Below are 18,445 nucleotides of genomic sequence, written 5' to 3' on the forward strand. Positions count from 1 at the left end.
GGCCCAGGCATTTAAGAATGGACCGTAATTCAGCCCATTTAGCTTTTTCTTCGGATATTCTCGTGGAAGGAAGCCCGCTTGCTGAGCCATGAACTTGCTTCTGCCAAATGCCAACGCTCCATCCTCCACGTATCACTCAAGCAGTACAGGTGTCTCAAAAACCATGCAAAACCCTGTTTATACAAGTGAAGAGGTGAAGATGCCGGAGGGACACGATTTCCAGATAGAAATCAAGATGTTCAAGAAGTTGATCGGAAATGGCTATTAGAAGGTGTCCAATCTCCTCGCCAAAGCCGACCCAAAGAACCAGGACTTTCCGGCCCTGAGAGGGCACCCGGAGGCGCAGGAGCACGCAGAGATGAAGATGGAGCAACAGGACAGCATCAAAGGCAGAGTTAAAGCCCTGAAGAAGGAGTTCAAGATCTACTGGTGGAGCCTCGACGACCCCAACCAGAAGCCCTACCTGCAATCCTACTTTGTGGACCTGTCGACCTGCGGCCCCACGGTGCTGTACGCCCTGCAGAACATCAAATCGGAGGTGGACTCCAGCCTGAGCTACCGGAGGTCTTGCCGGGAAGGGATATGCGGGTCGTGTGCGATGAACATCGATGGGACCAACTCGGTGGCGTGTCTGAAGCCCATAGATGCCGACACTTCGAGGCCTACGATGATCACCCCTTTGCCCCACATGTGTGTCGTCAAGGATTTGGTCGTTGATCTCTCCAATTTTTACCAGCAGCACAAGTAAAAATATATAGTTTGAGACATGGATATATTCATATTAATAGAGTTGTAACTTTGTTATATTCTGTTTTGTATTGTATTTTGTTTACACATTGGTATTGTCATATTTTTTGTTTTTATAGAAAGGCATTTCTGTAATGTTGTTGTAAAGGATATTTTTATAATTTGTGTATTAGTTTTAGGTTATATTTAAGGCCAAGATCTCCACGAATAAAGCGGTTGGTGAGGCCTTCTATTTTTCGTATTCCTCTCTGCTATGGTATTAGAGCTTTTTATCAAAACCATAGACTTTGTCTTTGTCGATTCCCATTCTTGATCGATCTCCAACACCATGAGTTTTAGGTACGCTTCCTTTCCTCTTTGATCAATGTTGTGTGTTGTTTTTCCCGGTGTCATTGTGATTCTCCATTGTTCGGAGTTCTACAAGTCGGTATTATCGTCTTCCTTTTTATTCAATTTTTTTTAGATCGCGAACCTTATGATCTTATTTTATTATTGTCTTCATTTCTTTTGAAATTTGATCGATCGCTCATATTTGTTCTATGGCGACTTCATTTTCAAAAATTTCTTCTCCGTCAATGAGCACCTCTACTGTTGATAATGCCTCAAGTAGTCCTTATTTCCTACATCATTTTGATAATCTTGAATTGTTGTTGGTATCTCAACCATTGATTGGAGACAACTATGCATCGTGGAGCTATACTATGCTTATTGCTCTCTTAGTAAAGAATAAATTAGGTCGTGTTAATGGCTTGATTTCTCAGCCACCAGGTGATGATTCTCTTTTCAATTCCTGGATCAGAAACAACAATATTGTGATTTCCTGAATTTTAAATTCTGTTTCTAAAGAAATATCTGCAAGCGTGATATTTTCTGAATCTGCCTATAATATTTGGAATGATCTTAAGGAAATATATCAACAGTCTAATGGCCCTCGGATATTTCAACTTAGGAGAGATTTGATGAATCTGACACAAGACCAGTTGTCTATTAGTGCTTATTTCACAAAACTTAAGACCATATGGGAAGAACTTAGCAATTATAGGCCAAACTGCTCTTGTGGAAGATGTTCATGTTGTAACGGCCCGTTTCTCCAGAACGTGCATTACAGATTTCAGAAATTTTTTTTTTTTTTTTTTAATATCATACAACATAAGCCTCTCGACATACATACCCTCATCATAGTCATTTCCTGACAATCCCGATCATACATTCTCAGTATATCAAAATTTAATAGACTAAGACAGGTATTATCAATCACATCAGCGGAAGCAAAATCGAAACTCAATGATATATATAACTGATAATTCCTTTTACAATAACCAAATCGATGTTTCACATGAAAATATCAAAATATTACATCATCTCTGAACATCATAATCATAGACAAAACCTACGAAAACTAAACATAACAGCTACATCTCAATGACATTCTTTCCCTTGGCGCCACTGCTTTCACCTGGAACGTTTGAATATTCCAGGGACATAGTCCAAATTAGATACTGAATCATCTAAGTGAGAGTTCAAAAACATTTTCATGCAGATATGCAAAATCATATATAAAACCGATAAATCCCGACACGCCCCAGCCTAAGAGAATCCCACATAGCACTTAGCCCTAACCGGGGAAAATGCAATCTCTCTAAAAACGGCACGACCACACCGACTCATTGACAAACCAATCCTACTTAAGAGGGACAACCTCGACATATGAACCCAGAAATCACCCCATTGTCATTGTCAGGCTTTACGCTCCTACTCAAAAGCATTCCAAAACCCAACGTAATCCTAGCCCCAAGAGTGTCACATCAGCATTATCCCCGAAATCCACGACACATCGGCCTTAATGATATTGCTCAAAGGAACCTGGGGTGGTGTCCACTCTCAACCCCGCCACTTGAGCCAACAACTGGGGTGGTGTCCACTCGCAGCCCCGCAACTTGAGTACCGTAGGGTGAAGTCCGTCTCAGCCCCGTCCCAAGTGGGTCACATAGCAATAACCCTTGGCACGCATTCCGAGTGCTGACACTCAAGACCTACGTCACAGGTTAACAACCCACGTCCCACATGGACAACACAACATGCCAATGTCAAACAATCATAACATGCATAACTTAAAATCAACAGTTCGATGTATGCAATCGTACGAAATTCAATGTATGTGTAAATAATCATTTGGACAGACCATCACAATAAATCAAGTCATAGGGATGAACACTCAAAGTAAACCATTCACATGTTACTATAAGTCTTTTCGGGTAGAACCACTCACCTTGGGCTAAATTCAAGATTCCTAGAAATACATGCCCGATCGACCTCGATTCTCGTGCCAGGCGCTCTATAGTTCAAATTCGAGCCTCAACGATACCCTAGACATCATATACATTCGAAGGGAAATTAATATCTATTTTTCCAATTTTCTCATTATTTTTCTCTAATTTCTTCCTATTTTTCTCTCGATAATTTCAAGTAAATACCTCTTCAAGCATTTTTTCTAAATTTTTCTCCACAAAAATTCATAAAACAATATTTATAAGCCTATGGAATTTTCTGGAAATTTTTCAGATTTTTCTCCTATTTTTTCAAATTTTCATAATTACTTTTCCTTGAGAAAATTTATTTCTCATTGATTTCGTTAGAATATACTTCAATAAAAATCACCAAAACTAATAAAATAAATTCCTTATCCTTCTGGAATTTTTTCAGAATTTTATAAAAATCCCTCATATTTATTTTCCATTTACATTTCCTCTCAAAAATCAAAAATAATTATTTATATGGAAAGAAACTTTAAATAATTATTTACATTGCCTAAAAAATAAAAATCACCCCACCTACTTAAAAAATGAATTCTATGGAAAGAAACTTTAAATGTTTGTACCATACACAACTTTTTCATAGAAAAATTAAGAGTGTTTGATTGTTTTCATAGAAAATATGTGTAATAATTACACATGATTAGACATTTTCTATGAAAAATGTGTGATATCAAACAAGCCCTAATAAAAATACAGTTAGTACTTTTTTTTTTTTGAGAAAATTACATGCGATACTTTTGAAGATTAGAACAATTATAAAATAGTATTCTTATCATTTGAGAAAATCAAGTAACGATGAGTTTTAATATTATGTTGTAATTTCTCATTATTATTAGTTAATCCTAATTAAATATTATAAAATTATCAAAATACTTTTATATTTAAAAACTTTGTTCTCTTTTCTCATTTTTTGTCTTTCCCTCACCTCTTAAACACACACACACACACTCTTATCTCTCTCTGTCTGTCAATAGTGGTGGTAGTCCGTCTTTTTCGGTGATTGCATCAATTCAAGGCGACACCAACTTTTCTCCAATGCAAATGTCTTTCTATCACTTTCTCTTTGTCCTAATTTTTCTCTCTCTCTCTAGAAATCAAATGATCATAAACCCTTAGACAAAAGATTTGTAAAATGGGCTTTCCAACAACAATAAAAAAGAGAAAGGGAGAAGGACTTCACAATGTTGATGATAATCTCCGCGGTGACATGACAACAACAATGTAAAGGTACCCGACACCCATCTCTCTCTCTCTCTCTCTTTCATCGATGAATCTAAAGACACTTGGCATTCATTACCATGAACCCAAATCTAGGTTTATTGTAGGTCATCTAGATTATTGCAAACCCAAATAATGAACCTAGATTTGGATTCACAGCAAAACACTCTCTCTCTCTCTCTCTCTCTCTATATATATATATATATATATATATCGTTCTTTTTCTCTCTTTCCCTCGTCTTCAAACCCAAATTGGATTCGTTATTCATCTCAAACCCAAATCTAGGTTTAAGATACATTTGGGTTCATTTACTATTTATTTAAGGTTGGGACGATTTTATCCCATCACCTATCGAGAAAAAAATAAATTATTCTATTAACATGGGCTAAAATTATTTTACCCCTCCCATAAGGTAATTTAATCTCATTTTGATAAACTTATCATGTACAGATTTACTTATAAAAAAACTCACATTAAACCACAAGTTTTCAAACTTATTTTCATCAAATTTAATAATATTGGTGTGATAGGAATTGTGTTGGTATTTTTTTGTAAAGATAATTTCATTATTTAAGCTAGTCAAACAAGCATTTCGATACTGTTTTGTATAACATATCATAGTGATTATTATTATTGAAAAAACACAAAGAATAAAGAAATTTTACAATGAATTGATTCACAAGCAGCCATATTTAGATGGTGTTTGGCTAAGCAATTTGACTACTTATAAACTATCAGCAAAGGTTAAATGTTGTATAACTTATTTAGTTACACATTTATTAAAAATTAAAAAAATTAAACGCTACTGAGCTTAAATGTCATTTTAGCAGCATTTTAGAAAAACTCTTGTTAAATCATTCGTATTAGATTAGCTAGAGAGTCTCAGGGAGGGCATTTATGTCAGGGATGTATTCGATATTTCATTAGTTAGTATTTATGTTAGTTGGCTTGTTGTAACGGCCAAGGTCAGCCGATTATGTCTTGTTTGGTCCACCCCTTATGTTTTATAAATAGAGGGTTATGAAGTCTCTTCTATTCATTCTATTTTCATTCTATCTTGTGTGCGAGTATGTGTTGTGTGAGAGAAAAGCTGGTGAGTGCTTTGTAATCTTGGGTTTAACTCTATATTGCCTGGGAATAGGGCTGTGAGAAAGTGTTCTATAGTGCAATTGTTCTTGTGATTCAAGATAGTGGAGAAGATACCTAAGGTAGTGTTTTTTATCTTTCGCGTGTGAAGAGTTTCCTATTATTCTTGATAGTTGAGTGTTTGAATAAGTGAGACGGAAGATTGGGATAACAATCTGATATCTGAGCCAAGGGGTCTCTACCGATCAAGAACTCAAGAAACTCAAGGGAATGAGACAAATTCTAGTAGAAACAAATGGTGTCAACTTCATTAAGGTATAATGTAGAAAAGTTTGACGGGAACAATGATTTTGCCATCTAGAAGATTAAAATAAAAGCCCTCCTCGGCAATCTTGGTCTTGAGGAGAAGTTGAAAAAGGAAAAGGAGATGTCAAAGGCCCTTATGTCAGAACAAAAGCAGGAGATCACCAAGAAGGCCTTCAATACTCTAATATTGAGTCTTGGTGACAAAGTTCTCCGAGAAGTATCCAAGATGAAAATGACAGAAGAAATTTGAAAGAAACTAAAAAGTTTATACCTAAAGAAGACCCTGTCTAGTCTCTACCTTAAAGCCAAGTTCTTTACATTTAAAATGCATGATCATAAAAAATTTCAAGATCATATAGATGAATTTAACAAACTTTGCTTAGATCTTGAGAATATAGATGTAAAATACGATGATGAGGATAAGGCCCTAGTTCTACTTCACTCATTACCTAGGTTATATGAGACTTTTGTAGACATACTAAAACATGACAGGGATAAGTTGTCCTTATATGACGTAATAAGTGCCCTTAACTCAAAAGAATTGAGGTTTAAACTAAATGGAAAATCCACCCCTGGAGATGTCCTATCAATAAGGTCTAAAAGCATGAGAAGGACCTTAGAAGTAGAGAAAAATCAAGGTCAAAGTCTAGGACATGAAAGAATCCCATACGATGTTACTATTGCCATGAAGAAGAACACATTAAATGACATTGCCCTAAGAAAAAGAGAGATATCCGATAAGGAGAGTTTAGAAAAGGGTGTGAATGTGTGTGAACTAGGGTATGAAAGTGTTGATGCATTAATAGTTTCTGAAAGAGCAAATAGTAATAAATGGGTCATGGATTCTGGCTGCTCATTCCATATGACCCCTAAGAAGCATTGGCTGCAAAATTATCAAGAAATAAACAGGGGAAAGGTCTTGCTAGGCAATGACCATGAGTGTAAGGTCCTAGGAATGGGTGATGTAAGATTAAAAATGCATGATGGATCATATAGAACCCTCATTGTAGTAAGGTATGTTCCAGAACTCAAGAAAAAATTGATTTCTCTTGGTGAGTTGGATAGGAATAGCCTAAAATTTAAGGGTGAGGGTGGAGTTTTGAAAATATCAAAAAAATCATTAGTGTGCATGAAGGCAGTGCTGTATAATGGTATATACCTTCTGCAAGCAATTACCTTAAGTGGTGAAGTTGCAGTAGTAAGCAGCAACATCCAAAATCAAGCAAGGTTATGGCATTTAAGAATATCACACATAAGTAAGCAAAGGCTCAAAGAACTTGACAAATAAGGAATTTTGGATCATGGACAAGTCACTGAATTAAGTAAGTGTGAATCATTTATGGAAAAACTGCCAAAATAAAGTTTAATAAAATAGCTATACACTCATCCAAATCAACCCTAGACTATATTCACTCAAATTTGTGGGGGCCAGCTCAAAGCCTAACCTATGGAGGCTCTCGATATTTCCTGTCAATTATTGATAATTTCTCTAGAATGCTATGGGTATATGTCTTAAAATCTAAGGATAATACCTTTGAAGCTTTTAGGACATGAAAAATAATGGTAGAAAACTAAAAGAACAGATCTACTAAGGCAATAAGAACTGATAATGGGCTCAAATTTTGTAATAGGGAGTTCGACCAAATGTGTAAAGATAATGGGATTATAAGACACTTGACTGCCCCAGAAAACCCTAAACAAAATGTGTCAGTCGAAAGAATGAATAGTATCCTATTAGAAAGGGTTAGGTACATGCTTTTCCATGCAATTTTACAAAAATCCTTTTGGGGAGAGGCAGTCTCAACAGTTGCTCATGTGATAAATAGGTCTCCATCAGCAGCCATTGACTTTAAAACCCCCTATGAAAGGTGGACAAGTTATAAACCAAGTTTAAATCACCTTAGAGTGTATGGGTGCTTAACCTATACTCATGTGAAGCAAGGTAAGCTTGAACCTAGAGGTAAGAAATTCCTATTCATTGGATATCCCACTGGTGTAAAAGGCTATAAGTTGTGGAACCTTGAACTTGAAGAGCCTAGAACAATAGTCACAAGAGATGTGACATTTGATAAAAGTACCATGAAATTAAGAAATAAACAGCATGATTTAAAGGAAAAGGTAGAGACCATAGGTGTGGAAATTTCTAGAATCGAGGCTTATAATACCCGAGAAACATTTGGAAACGATCTGGACCTAAATAAATAAGCCCAAGAAGAAGATTAGGACCAAGACTCAACTCAATATGAGGAAACTGAAGGAGGAAATGATGCAAACTCTAGCCTAGGGGACCAGCTAGACCCTTTTAGATATACTGTAGCAAGGGATAAGCAGCCTAGGACCCGAAGGCCTCCCCAACAATTTGGCTACTCAGATTTAGTAGCATATGCCCTTATGAGTGCATCAGAAAATGTAGGAGATGAACCTCTCACCTATGAAGAGACAATAGCCTCAAGAGACTTTGAAAAGTGGATAGAAGCCATGAAGTCAGAAATAAAATCCCTTAGGAAGAACCAGACTTGGAATCTAGTTAATAAGCCTAAAGGACAGCGTATAGTAGGCTGTATAAAATCAAGGAGGGTGTCGGAAATAACCCTAAATCTAGGTATAAGGCTAGGTTGGTTGCAAAGGGTTTTACCCAAGTACCATGAATAAATTTCAATGAAGTTTTCTCACCTGTTGTGAGACATACCTCAATAAGAGTGATGTTAGCCATCACTGCTCATTTAAACCTAAAATTTGAGCAAAATGATGTAACAATAGCTTTCCTTCATGGAGACTTAGATGAGAAAATTTTAATGCATCAACCTAAAGGCTTTAAGTCTAAAGGAGAGGTAAAGAATGTGTGTCTGCTTAAGAAATCTCTTTATCGGCTTAAGCAGTCTCCAAGACAATGGTATAGAAAATTTGATACTATTATGTTAAAACAAAGATATCTTAGAAGTTCCTATGATTAATGTGTTTACTTTAAACACATCTCACCTAGCATATCTATATATTTTTCTTCTCTATGTGGATGACATGCTCATAGCAAGTCAATCCAATCAAGAGATCCAACTATTAAAGCTAAGACTTAAATTTGAATTTGAGATGAAGGAACAAGGTGAAGCAAAGAAAATTCTAGGGATAGAAATCTCTAGAGACAAACAGCAAAGGAGAATTTTTCTATCTCAAAAATACTATCTAGCAATGTTGTTATCTGGGTTTGGAATGGCCAATGCAAAGGTTGTGAATGTGCCATTAGCCTCTGACTTTAAGTTGTCCTCGGACCAATCCCCAAAGGATGAGGAAAGTAGGAAAGAAATGGAAAATATTTCATTCTCGAGTGCTATAGGAAGTTTAATGTATAGTATGGTATGCACTCGACCCAACTTAGCTCATGTAATGAGTGTAGTAAGTCGGTTTATGGCAAATCCGAGAAATTCTCACTGGAATGCAGTAAAGTGGGTATTTAGATATCTAAGGCCATCTCCAATGCAAAGACAAAATGCTTGCTAAGCTAAAATTTGGAAAGCAATCCCCATAATTTCTACTCCAACGCTGCTCTCTACTTGTCTTGTCACTTTCCAAATTTTTGTGGAGCTTCAAATTGATACACAAAGATAGAAAGCCAAATATTGCTATCCAAATTCACCGCAATGCTACTCCCCAACCAACAGCTCACTCGTAGATTCAGAACAAGGAGAAGATGGCCGACGACGAGCAAAGGCGATGGTGAGGGTAAAGCAGATCGAGGAAGACCGAGCAGAACAAGCGTCTTCTTCAGGAATTTTTTGGGGAATTTTTTGTGTATTTAGTTATTGATTTGTGTATTTAATTATTGATTTTGTGTATGTATATATATTTGATTATTTTGTATATTTAATTATTAATTTTGTTTATGTGTGTATCTAATTATTTTGTGTATTTGGTTATTAATTTGTGTATTTGATTATTGATTTTGTGTATGTATAAAAAATATAAATAAAGTAAAATAAATAGAATTGAAGTTTATTAAAATAAATAAATGAAATAGGAAGTGAAATAGAGAGGAAAATAGGGAGTGTGGATTGGAGCATGCACACTTTTTGAGGCAAGTTAAAAATAGAGAATGATTTGTTTATAATATAATAGGAAGTGAGACAAGGAGATGGATTGGAGATGACCTAAAGGGATCATCTAAGAATGTCTTGTCTTATGGTGGAGCTAATATAAGAGATCAAGCTAGTATCTTAAGATTCTCGAATGCAGATTATGTTGTTGATTTAGATAAGAGGAGATCCACATCAGGGTATGTGTTTATGTTGTGGCACTCTACAGTTAGTTGGAAGTCTAGTCTCCAACATGTGGTGGCATTATCTACCACCAGAGCTGAATCCACAGTTGTATATTAAGGAAGCTATGTGGCTTAAGGGTCTAATTAGTGAGCTCCTAGGGATAGATGTCAAGGAAACTTTGATGTGTGATAGTCAAAGTGCCATTTATTTGTCTAAAAATCAGGCACATCATGAAAAGACTAAGCATATAAATGTTAGGCACTACTTTACTAGAGAAATAATTGAAAAACAAGATGTATTTCTAACTAAAGTTTCAAGTGAAGAGAATGCGGCTAACATGTTTACTAAAGTTGTACCTATCACGAAGCTAAGGCGTTGCATGAAGATACTGCATGTTATTCCAGATGGTGATTAAAAGGAGTAGCATGGTAGTATGGGAGGGTGTAGGTAGCAGTCCTGAGGAAGCCTAATCTAACTCAAATAGGTGGAGAATTTTTTAAATCATTCATATTAGATTAGCTAGAGAGTCTCAGAAGGGCATTTATGTTAGGGATGTATTCAGTATTTCATTAGTTAGTATTTCTGTTAGTTGGTTAGTTGTAACTGCCAAGGTCGGTCGGTTATGTTTTGTTTGGTCCGCCCTTTTATGTTCTATAAATAGGGGGTCATGAGGTCTCTTCTATTCATTTTGTTCTCATTCTATCTTGTGTGTGAGTATGTGTTGTGTGAGAAAAAAAAATGGTGAGTACTTTGTAATATTGGGTTTAACTCTATATTGCCTGGGAATAATGCTATGAGAGAGTATTCTACAGTGCATGTAATCGTTTTTGTGATTCAAGATATTGGAGAAAAAGCCTAAGGCAGTCTGAATATAAGTTTTCTTTCAAGGGAACTGAAGTAGGATAAATTCTGTGTCTTTTTGTGTGTGTGCATGTTCATTTATTCTCTGTTGTTTTCATATTTAATTTTATCTTTCGTATGTGGAGAGTTTCCTATTATTCTTAAGGGTTGAGTGTTTGCATAAGTAAGGCAAAAGACTGGGATAACAGCTCCCCCCATCTTTTCTCAAAACGTTGTTATCAACTTATAAAGTTGACCAAGTTTTTTATAATTTTTCCCTTAAGAACTCTAATATTTCCAACTCTCTTTGCCCTTAAACATTACAACCTCCCTCGCCTCCATTGTTGCCTCCCTCACATCTCTTTCTCATCGCCGTCTCCATTTCCTCCATCTCAGTGGCCGCCTCCAACCCTATCGCCATTGCCATTGCCATTGCCTCCATCTCCTCATTCTTCGCCTCTATCATCGCCTCCCACTTCCATCGTGGCATCACCACTTTTAGCCTATCGTCATCATTGTTGCCTCCTTCTCTTCCTTTCTCACCTCCATCGCTGCCTCCAGTTTCCATCGGTGCATTGTTGCCTCCAGCCCATCACTATCGTCATTGCCTTTATCTCCTCATTCGTCACCTCTAACTTCCATCGCAGCATCACTGCCTCCAACCCATCTCCTTATAAAATTAGTATTTTTATGAATTTTATTTATATTATTTAGTATCATGTTTATTTTAATCTTTTTATTAAGTTTTGATAGGTTATTAGTTTTTTCAAACTAAATATATAACTATATAAATGACAATGTAAAACATATTTATCTAAACGTTGTAAAATAGATTAAAAAAATGATTGAATATAATCATAGCTAGATTAAAGTGAAATCAACTCCAACAAGTCAACAGTGAGATCAATACAGAGAAAGAGAGAGAGAAAAATCATAGAGAAAAGATCAATATAATATTAACTCAAAAAAATTGTATTCTATTAAGAATCAAATCCCTATATTTATAAAGAGAAATTAGGATTGCAGAGGTACAATAGTCAATCAACAATAATTAATAATTTATAACACTTGCCCTCGAATAACTATTTTATACAACAATTATCTCATTAAAAACTTCCAAACACTACAAGAAATTCAAAATTTAGTGACGAAAATTTCTTTCGCTATTTTGCGACGGAATAGCGATGAAATCGTGATAGATTATGAAAAAGAATTTCGTAAAATTAGTAACGGATTAGCGATGGAACAATATTCCGTCACTAACGTAATAAAAAAAATTAACAATAAAAAAGTTTTTAAAGTTTTAGTGACCGAAATAATAATCCATCACTAAAATTAGAGATGGGCAAGTTTTTTTGTCGCTAACTTTTAATAATAAAAAAATTAAATTAAATTTTTATCTAGTGACGGAATGAATTTTCCGTCTCTAATTTTAGCAACAGGAAAAAATTTTCCTTCTATCACTAAATAAAAATTTAATTTAATTTTTTTTATTTTTAAAAGTTAGCGATGGAAACACCTATCCGGATTATTATTTTGGTCGCTAAAGTTAGAAATAAAAAATTATTTTAATATTTGTTTAAATAACAAAAAAATAAAAAAATAATTTTAGTAATAGATTTGGAGAATCCGTCGTTGATTTAGCAACGGAATATTCAATTTGTTGCTAATTTTATTTTTTTTTTCATTTTTTTATTTTTATAAATATATTTCAATCATTATAAAAATATTTTTAATTTATTTTAGTGACGAACAGAAGTCCATCGCTAATTTGAATTTCTAATTTAATTTTTTTGAATTTTTAGTTAATTAATTTATAAACATTTAAAATTGAGATGAATATTTAAATTTTATAAAAAATTAAATATATAAATGTATTTTAAAAAATTAAATATACATTTATACATGAGATGAAAATAAAAAAATTAATTTATAAAATTTAAATTTTTTTAATTTAAATAAATATATTAAGTTAAGATGAATTGAAAATGTTAATTTATAAATATTTAAAATTTTTTTTATAAATATATAAAATAAATATACTAATTTAAATTCTAAATATATCAATTAATATATTTTATGTGCATAAAATAAAAAATAAGAAATAAATTAATTATATAATAATTAACTATTGGTAATATTTATTAAATGCGTACAAAATTTAAACAAATACTACATTTGAAAAATAAATAAAAAATTTAAAAATCATAATATTGTTAAAGTTTTTATTATTTTAAATTTTATAAATCACAAAAAATAAAACAATATCAAGGGATTGTATTCTTAAAACTTAACCCGAACATGTAATTTTTATTAGAAAGAAATTATTTTTAAAATAAATTCACGAAATGTCTCATTATATTTTATGGAAGTATTATCAAAACTATTTCTAAACTCTCTCAATGTTCGTCTTCATGCTTCGGGCTCTTCATTATTTTGTTGATCATCGCTTGACCTCTTTACATGACAATCGTATATCGCCAATTTTAAAAATTTATTTTCTTTCCAGTATTTAGTTTTACTTTCGTTATTAACAAGTTTTGTCTCATTATTTTTTTGTGAGACTCGAGATCTACCCTGGTAATCTGTAAATGTTTTATTGTCTTCATTTAATGTAATTCTTATTTATAAAAAAAATTAATTATTTGAGGTAACAAACTAATAATAAATAATCCAATATATCAAACTAATTTATTATAATTATTTGATTTATAATATAATTATATTTTTAAATAAATATTAATTTGAAATGCAATAATTTAAATTATTTTATTATCACATTCTAGATGGTTACTAAAAATTATTATTTAAATTATTTAATAATTTTCATAATTTAAATTATTTTATCAGCTATCATAATCTTAAATTATATTGTTTTTATTAATTAATTAATTATTAATATTATTTTTATAAATTATATTATTTTTAATTTAATTATTAAATATTAAAAAAACTGAATTAAAGAGGCTGAAATCTCCCCACCTCTTTCCTTGGCCAAATTCCCCCTTCCCCCTAATCCCAAATTCCCCCCAAGTTCTCAAATCCCTAAATCTCTCTCATCTTTCTGTCTTCCCTAAATCACCTATTGCCCTATCTTCCCCCTCTCACTGTAACTCCTTGCCTTCTCTAGCCTATTAATTCTGTCGCTTGAATGTCGACGCTTCCTCAACGCCAATGTCACCTCCATCCACCACCCTCCTCGTTGCCTAGGGACGAACCCAGGAAAATTTTCTAGTAAGAGCGTCACTACTGCTCATTGATTGCGTGAAGCAGTGGTTTAGGCGAGGCGAGTGATAGAGCAAGAGAGAGCCAGAGAGACAGTGATTGACTAGCAAACGACAGAGGGCTGGAGGGGCGAGCCGGCAAAGGCGAGGCTGAGGTCGAGGCGACAACGCCAACAAGCAACGGAGCGAGATAGTCAAGAAAGACAACAAGTAAGAGCGAGCCATGAAAGAGCAAGAGCGAGAGAGGCAGGGGAGGTGGGCAGCAAGGGCTTGAGCAAGAGAGGGATTAAGTGAGGATTTTCACTTTTCAAATTTATTATGGGCCAAAGTGTAGTCCAAAATTAATGGCAGACCAAAGCCCAATAAGGGCCAAGACCTTCACTCGGCCTACATTAGCTCTGCCCCAGTCGTTGCCGCTGTGTTGTCTGCCTCCAAATCACACCAACTGGTCGCCGCCTCAACGCCTCAATTCCCTAAAGTTTGTTCGTTTATTATTACAGACACGTAAGTTCACCATTTTATTATCATTTCCTAGGACTTCGATTCATAGCACCTACTTGCTTACAGCTTTTGTGTTCTAATTTATTTGTTTTTCTCGTTTCCAAGTCCAAAACGACGAAAACCTTGGAAACACCATCTTTTTTATATAATTTTCGTTCTTGTATGAGAAACTACTTTTGGAACCAATGAAAGCAAAACTTTGATACTTGGTGAAATTAAAGTGTTTTTTGGCAATTTCAGAAAGCAGTTTATCTCAAACTAATTTACTGAATACATTCTTCAGAATTAATCTGGTTTCAGAACTAGAAACAATTTTTGAAACTGTAACCAAATGGACTGGTAAAATTTTAAAAATTTTACCCATTATATTCATTTTAATTTGTGGAATCTTGCTACGCTATTGTCATAAATCCATGTTTTGTAGGTACATGAAAAAAAGCAGAAAACACATGAATTTATTTAAAAAGCTATGTTTGGTGGACCTTTAACTCCACACAACTGTTTCCACTTTTATTATGTTAGGTTTGAAGTAGCTTTTCAAACTTTGTAGCTTTGTTCAATCCCACAGAACTGGAGAGCTAGTATATGAACCCTTATATTTGCTGATGCCTCACCCTTTTTATTTTATATTCACTTTTAACTGCTTATGCAATGCTTTGCTGGAAATTTTTGCTGACGGTTTCTTTACTTTATAGAGGTGGGCATAATCCATCATACATTTATCGTCTAATTGTGGATTATTATTCTGCTGATGATATGGTATTGCAACGGAGACTTGATTCTTGAAATTGACTGAGACTTTGGACCCTAGATATACTTGGTAAGTCATTCATATTGTTTAATTTATTTGACATCCATGAATCGCATTGTTGCATTAGCTTCAGTAACAAGTAATGAGTGGGGCTGTCAAACATAAGTATTAGCATATTTTAGGATATGCTCGTGTTTTGTTTTATTTATTGATATTTTGTTCAACTTTCATGTCTTTGTTATGTTATTATATTATTACTTGTAATTATTATGTTGTACTTTTATTTCAAGCACGATTGAAGATACAAAGAAAGTAATGATAAATGATGTTTATTTTTGCCTAGTAATGAAATTTTCATTTTACCACAAATGATTTTATGTCAGACGAAACTAAACTTTGTTTTTTTTTTTTTTTTTTGATTGGTGGTTTATAGTTCATATTTTAAATGATGTATATGTTTAGACGGAGTAGATTTAGAATGGCTTATATTTAGGATGGTTTGACATTTTGCATTAAAAGAAAATATTCCTTGATTTTATTTACTGAAAAATAAGTTGACATGTTTGCTCTAAATTAGACCAAAACATCTTGGGCCGAATGTGAAAAGGCAAGGGCTCATTGGGGATTTCATCCCCTATTTGGCCCAAGATTCATTGTCCTTGTATGAATGCCTGTTGATGCTTTGATGTTAATGGTCCCATGGGAACAATTTGGAGGGCGTTTGATGGGGTTGAGTGTATATAACAGTTAACAATTTGGAGGGCGTTTGGTGGATGTTTTTTTGTTATAATATCAATAAAAATGTCACTTTTTGTTTGTTAAAATTATAATATAATGACTTGTTGAGATATTTGAGATGAATTTTGTTGTGATTTTATGAGGTATTTGATATGTTGAAAATTGATGATGTTGCATATATTGAAGTGCTATACTTTTGTGCTATATATTTTTTTTTTTTCTTACAGGGGGTATAGTCTGATTAGAGGGAGACTTTGCTAGATTTTTTTCAAAAATTATATTAAATAAAAAATATAATTAATTAAATATTTCCCAGTAATTTAGTTAGATTTGCTGGAAGTTAGTCTTAGATTCTTATTCGGTGACTTCCTCGATGAAGCGAGAAGGTCACTGAATTGTCCAATTGGACAGTCTGAAAATTTGATATCATGTTATGTGATTGGTAGATATGTATTAATTTACTCATGTATGGCACGAAAATTCGGTAGCATCTCACGTTGTTCTCTGGTTGTATATGAGAATATGTTCTGATTCATGCGATTGACTCAAATTGAGTGTGACTCATATGAATCAGCACATAATCCTTACCGTGCATCTAGAGAACTGCGCTGAGATGCTGCCGAAATTTCATACCGTAAGTAAATACATCTGCTAATTGTCATATCACGACTCATTTCTGGATGGGATAGATCATAGCCTTCAAATTTTAAGGATGAGCTATAAAAAGTGGTTCAGTGGAAGAAGATTAAAAAAACTCAAAACAAAAAATTATTGTAACTATAATTAAGTAAATTTTTTTATTTAATTACCACAGAAAAAAATGAGACCAGATCGCTAGTGGATGTATATTAGGCGTAAAGAGAATGGTTATGTTTCTATGGAATTTATCAAGGGTGTTGAGGAGTTTGTTAACTTTGCTAAAAGTCAATGAGAGTGGATGGACGGAAATAAGATTAAATGTCCCTATAATCAATGAAAGTGTAAGAACATGGCTTTTTGTGACCAGGAAACCGTGACAAGTCACTTGCTCACCAAAGGTTTCGTTCCGGGGTATTACAAGTGGACACTTCATGGGGAATCGAAAGCTACGATCAATTCGGCTAATATATCGTACTCAATGCTGACGCTTGAAGCAGAGACAAACAAAGCATATGAGATTATGGTATTGGATATTGTCGGGACCGATTTCAATCCAAATATGGATGAGGAACCTCTGAATCTGGAAGTTCAAGCATTCTACGACATGCTAAGTGTTGCGAAACATGAGTTATATCCTAGTTGTTGAAAGCATACGTAGTTGTCGCTTGTTACTAGATTACTTAATTTTAAGTCGGAGCACCATCTGTCTGCGAGGGGATTTGTTCAACTCTATGAATTACTTAAGGAGATTCTTCCTTAACCTAATACGGTGATTAATAATTTTTATAGTACTAAGAAGCTGGTACAAGGCTTGGGCCTTCCCGTTGAGAAAATTGATTGTTGTAGAAACAACTGTATGATTTTGTGGGGTGATGACAGCGATTTAACAGTCTGTATGTTTTGTCATGAAAAATGGTACAAGCAAGTTGATCAAGCCGACACTAGCAAATGACAAAAAACTTATGTTCCTCGTAAGAAGATGCACTACTTTCCTTTGACTCATTGGCTTTCTAAGATTGTATGCATCTAATTCAATAGTGACAGAAATGAGGTGGCACGCGGATCATGCGGTCGAAGATGGCGTCATGCGTCATTTGTCGGATTCCCCCGCATGGATCCATTTCAATGAGACTCATAGAGATTTTGTTGCAGAGAAAATAAATGTCAGACTTGTCTTTGTATTGATGGGTTTCATCATCCCACTCGGTTGTCGGTCCTTTTAAGTCCGAATCACAGCATGTTATAGAGCTAGATAACGATCGGTAACTTTGTTTTCTCTATTTTTTTTTTTACATCATCTCTATTTTTTTTTACATTATGACATATATTATTTTTTATACTAATTATTATTATTTGCATACAAAAGCATTTTTTGTCGTAAAGTTAACATCTCCCATATTATATTGACGATCTTTAAGAAACATCTTCGTAAGGAGGCCCACATTTGGAAAGAAGTCCCTTCGGAGATGAGGGCTTGTACTAGGATGAATTTGTGATATTAAATTCAAATTAATAATATATTTTTTTATTAATTATCAATGTAGAAATATTTCAGCTATTTAATCTTATTTTTCCTTATAGGAAACTTTTCAATGAGATCTTACGATTGATGCATTGGTGAGGAAAGAGTAGGCACAAAAAATAGTTAAGTGATACATTAACAATATTCGTAAGTGGTATATTAATGGAAAACCGACATTTGTGTTAGATGATGTTTGGGACCATTAGATGTAGAAATGGAAACAAAATGAAGCTTTCAAGAAACAGTCTACACAGGCATCACTAAACTGCTTAAGTGAGACAGGTGGCCCTGGCGTCGGTCTTTT

At 34.0% G+C, this 18,445-nt stretch overlaps 1 pseudogene; it reads left to right on the plus strand.

Moving 5' to 3' along the window:
- The first annotated feature begins 235 nt into the window (after positions 1 to 235).
- Positions 236 to 848, plus strand: LOC127803080 (succinate dehydrogenase [ubiquinone] iron-sulfur subunit 3, mitochondrial-like; annotated as a pseudogene).
- The last annotated feature ends 17,597 nt before the right edge of the window (positions 849 to 18,445 follow it).

Source organism: Diospyros lotus, chromosome 6 (genome assembly GCF_014633365.1).
Source record: "Diospyros lotus cultivar Yz01 chromosome 6, ASM1463336v1, whole genome shotgun sequence".
Lineage (NCBI taxonomy): Eukaryota > Viridiplantae > Streptophyta > Magnoliopsida > Ericales > Ebenaceae > Diospyros > Diospyros lotus.